The 5,014-nt window shown below is 41.0% G+C and overlaps 1 long non-coding RNA gene across 1 annotated transcript; it reads left to right on the top strand.

Annotated features, from left to right (window-relative positions):
• The first annotated feature begins 211 nt into the window (after positions 1-211).
• Positions 212-4,641, top strand: LOC136178185 (uncharacterized). Its single transcript, XR_010665584.1, has 2 exons — positions 212-2,593; positions 3,392-4,641. It is a non-coding gene; the product is annotated as an uncharacterized lncRNA (long non-coding RNA).
• Positions 4,642-5,014: the final 373 nt, after the last annotated feature.

The raw sequence follows: 5,014 nt of genomic DNA, 5'->3' as shown, positions 1-5,014 counted from the left end.
CCTTTATTCCACAGCCTCTTGACTTATTCCCTGGGGATTCCTCCTGTACTCTCTCGCATCTCCCTCTGCATCAGTGGGTGTCTTTGCTCTGTCACACACACCACATTTTTTCTTGTCCCCACAGTCTACTTTTCCGTCATCCTATCCCCCCCCTCAGACACACCGGTCTGCGTCTCTGCTTGACTAGTTGACAGATCAAGTTGGATGTCTGCCTGCCGCTTTAAGCTTATCACTGCTGACAACAACATAGTGAATCCTGCCCAGTCCACTAAGCATCTCTGTGTGATCCCTGGCAACAATTTGCCATATGAAGCTATTGCTGCAGCCAGAAAAACCTCACCCAAATTTGGGCTCAAAAACATAAATAAACCAATATTATTCACTCGCTGAGGAGGACGATCTTCTTGACTGATCTGTAATCATCTTTTGTCAGCATGGGGGCCAGGGGATTCTGATTGGGTGAGCTATGGGGGGGCTATGTTGTTTATGGCAGGTGCTTGAGACTTTCTTTTAAACAAATCTTACAATAAAAAGGATATTGAATTATACCAGGTGTATATTTTGAAATGCACCTACGCCCCCTTCCATAACAAGTACCGTTGTAATTGTAAGTTAGCATTGTAAGGTTGTGTCCCTTGGCATAATGTTAGCTAAGTGTTGGACAGCATGATTCACCTTTGGCTAACTTTAGCTAAAGCTAGAAAGCATGTTAGGGGGTGAGCAAGACACATTTCTTAAACAGCTGCAGTGATATAAAAGGTTAGCGTTGTTAGCTCAGAGAAATCATTAGTAGCATAATGAGGATGCTGATAAAGAGAATGGCTCGGGCAGCTGTACCAATATTTTGAGTTAGATTTATTTACAAGAGTAAGCAAGGCAACATCTGTCATGTTCTACGTGACTTGGACAAACCTTAGCTACAGCTAGTAGGTGTCAACTAGCTAGCAGGAGATTCATGACCATGCAAAATAAGTTGGCTTTTGTATATAAAACTCTAGTAATGACTACGGCTGTTAGCAAAAGCCGTTCACCACTGGGTTGAGTTCAATAAAGCGATCAAGTGTCATCTTAAGGTCCTGCTAACTAGCTGTCTTCCAGTCGTAGCTAATAGCCCCAGGCACACAGCATACGACAAAAGTAACCTAGCTAACGTGTTAACTATTGTCGCTAGCTTCCAGAATCAATTCAGCTGGTTTAAATAGCCCCCCATTTTTTTAACATCCTCATCATTCTTATAACACTCCAATTTGGCATCACCACATCCTCTGCCATATTAGCATGGCGATAATTTGCCGCTACATAAATTAATAGATATTTTATAGACATGCCTTGTGTCTTAGAGATAACAACATTTATCAAGTTCAATGTCTACCGGTCTAACTATATGAATGTTCCGTTTATTCCCATTTATTATTTCTTATCACAGAATAAATGTGGGGGTTCTACATTTTCAGCGAGGGCTACAGACCCCATTGGCCCACCCTTCCTTCCGGCCTTATATCCTGTGCTAAACTGTTCTCTAAATGTCTTTAATCCTACAGCTTCTTTTTCAATGCCCACCACCACTCACACAGCTTTGCCCTCTTTCATCACATTCAAGCTGATGCGAGTTTACAAGGCTATAAAGGGAATGCCTGCAGACCATTTTCAAGCCCTCAACACCACCCATTGCCCTCATTACACCCAAACTCTCATCTCTTCTATGTAAAAACCTGGACATTGTCCCACTAAGCTTTGGCTTCTCTCCCTCCCGGCTTGCAAATAGCGAAAGTTGGAGCAGGCATTTTAGGAAAACAGTCACTCTCCACTCTCCCTGCATAAGCTAGAAACTAATCTCTTTACAAAACACTCAACGTTTTTATGTATTTCTTCCACTACTGTGCCAAACTAATTGAGGACCACTGCAGTGGCTCTCCACAGCTCTTTTAATTATTCTGCGATTTTTCAGTCGTTCCTCATTTTCCATTTAGCCCTCAAGCATCCTTAGGAAAACTGCCACATTTGTCTTTTTTATATGCATTTGTAGCACATTTCTGCAGCACAACTGTAATGTATTGCGAGTGGGATCCATCTGGGATGTGCTCTGGAGCTGGACCTTGAGGCTAACAGCCACCTGGAGCCCAGAGAATACACCGACTGTGAGAAAGGGATGGAGATGAAGACAATACAGGCCTATGAAAAAAAAAAAAAAAGGCATCGATTGTCATAGGGTATGTGGGAGTAGATAACAAGATGGATGAGCTCCCTGCATTGGCCAGGACGTAGGCTAGTGGGACTCTAATGTTCACTGAGATGTGGCTTAAAGCCTGAGCTCCTGCCTCACACTCAACTGGGAGCTTTCCATTCAAGCGAACAGAGGGGGGAAACAAGATGAGAAGAAGAAGAAAACGAAAGGGCCTTGCCATTTTTATTCTTTCTTGACAGCATAATTCCGGGTGTGTTACATATTTCTCAAGAGCAGATACTGTCTTTACAGGTTGAGCCGTATTTCCTGCTTTTATCAGCCGAGCCGTTGCTGTTACATCACCCACTGAGCTCATGTTGGATCAAGACACATCCTTATCCATCAGCATCCAGGTTCAAAGCTTGACAGGTAAGCCAACTCAAGCGTCTAGCTGCTGCACATTATCCTCAAAAGTCTGTCTTTTGAATGCACTATGAAGGCTATACAGTGCAGAACAGGCCATTATACAGTTCCCCTGATAAGTAATTATGTTTTTACTTTGACTTATCCCCATTATTTTTTCAATATCAAGCAACTTATAGAGATTTAAAGGTCACATATTATACAAAATGAACTTAACCTTGTTTTTCTAACAATATGTTTCCCCAGTCTGTCTACAAATCCCCCAATTATAAGACAATTCCATGCTCTCTGTCTTTTGCATGCTCCACTTTTCAAGAAATGTGTACTCAAACAGGCCATTTGGAGGTTTTCTCTCCATGACATCACAAAGGGCTGTAACCCCTCCCCCTGGTGTGTGACACTCCCACAGCTAGGTGCTTGTTCTGCCCTCTGAGTCTGCCTTTCCACTCTAAACAAAAGGACATAACTCGGCAATACCAAGTCAACATTGCAGTGAAACTAATATAACAGAAGGTTTCCATGCATTTGCAATTATATTCATCATTGTTGCCATAGTGACTGCCACTGTCATGGTGTCACTTCAGATATTATTTAATCTGGTGAAGGTGCAAAAGTCATGTTGGCTTATATGTCAGATGTTGCAGAAAGTGAGGAAATTCTCTTCTGATATATAGATAATGCACGATCCATCTGACACTGTTAAATTCCAATAAACTAGAGGAACAGGTTGCGCAGACCTCTATAATTTAATTATAATTTATACTGCTTATCCTGCATCACTGACCCCTGTTTTATATCTTACAGTTTGCTTCCCAACAACTCAGTTAAAGACATCCAATACCAGAGCGACTGCAAACCAAGCCCTCCTTGTTGACAGTACCTGATTTAATCTGTTGATGGATTGCCAGGTTACCAACTGGTAAAACCCAATGAGGGAAGCTTAAAACCAAATGCAGGACACCTTCATCCTCATGAAAGAGCATTGTAGGCTAACTCCTGCTCCTGGGACATCAGCCCCATCCTGACTTAAGCTTATCAGGTAGCAAATCCATCCATTCTGTTATCAGCATGTCCATCTGAGACATCTTACCAGTTTAAGAACAGGTGGTATCACATCATCCACTCATGGAAGGAAACCATTGGCGCCGACTTGCCCTCCCTCAAGGACCTGTAGAGCCCTATGGATTAGGAGGCAAAAGACCACGGCCCTCCATCTGGGAAGGGCTTATAATACTGTCAACACAAAGTCCACCAGATGCGTGAACAGCTTTGTCTTCTCCCTGATGAACACAGATTTGCCCATTTCCAACGGTCTAATATTGGTTTGTTTAGTTGACTGTGGACACCAATCACATTCTGCCAATGAATAATTCTGAATTACTTTTTATTTTGGTGCAATCAAATCAATCCCATTGTGTGGAAAATGTAAATAAAATACCCAACAATTCAACTAAATATCAGTAAAATATGCATGAGCTAGGAGCTCTTATTAAGACATGGAAAACTTGTCCCTTGACATTTACACAAACCAATTAAACCCAGCTTCAAATGTGATATTTATACAAAGATAGTATATCATGTTATACTAAGGATTAAGGCTCCTTGCTGCACAGATAAACTAAACCTCAAAAGAATAATGATGGACAGAAATGAAAGCCATTTCCAAAACTAGGGATTTAGCTGATCATCTCTTGGATTTTATACATTAAGCTTCTTCCAAATAGCTGTACTATACTGAGTATCAAACATATACGCATTGAATTGCACCATGGACTTTATCGGACATAGCCATGGACTTTTTTCTACAGTGAAGTTAAAGCATTCAAACCAGATTTCTCGCATGGTGGTGAGTCCACTGATTACTAAAATAAGTCTGATTGTTTGAAACCAGATGGGAAAATTAGCCTTTTTCTTGGTTATTATTAACTCGGTAAAGCCTGAGATAGATGGCTTTATCCAATTCTTTCAAACATTTTTTGAATTGTGCAAGTTTTGTGGCCTGTATTGAAGTCATTCTGTAGTTGTCATTAAAATACATTCTCAGTGTTTCATCATTTCGAATGGCAGGCAATAAATCTGAAGGGGCAAGACAACCATTTTAAAGCCTTTGGTATAAATCAGTGATATCTGTTCAGAGAGATTTTGGAAGAAGCCCTTATTTTTATTGCATCACCCACATGAAGGATTGTGAAATAACATTGGAGACACCGCTCTTCAGTGTAATGAAATGGACTGCCCTGTGCAGTCACAGTCATTACTGCAGGTTAGTAATAAATGGCGCTGACCTTTTGCTTTACTAAATGACTTGGCCAAAACAATATAAGATAAAAACAACAGGGGCTTTGTGAGGAATTCAAACGATATCCTTTGGTTATTTTCTCATTTTTTCCGTTCAGCATGCCGTCTGTAAATCCTGCAAACAGTATA

The sequence above is a fragment of the Labrus bergylta genome, chromosome 24, assembly GCF_963930695.1.
Source record: "Labrus bergylta chromosome 24, fLabBer1.1, whole genome shotgun sequence".
In the NCBI taxonomy this organism is placed as follows: domain Eukaryota; kingdom Metazoa; phylum Chordata; class Actinopteri; order Labriformes; family Labridae; genus Labrus; species Labrus bergylta.
The sequence above is the reverse complement of the archived record's forward strand: the minus strand, read 5'-3'. Positions and strand labels throughout refer to the sequence as shown.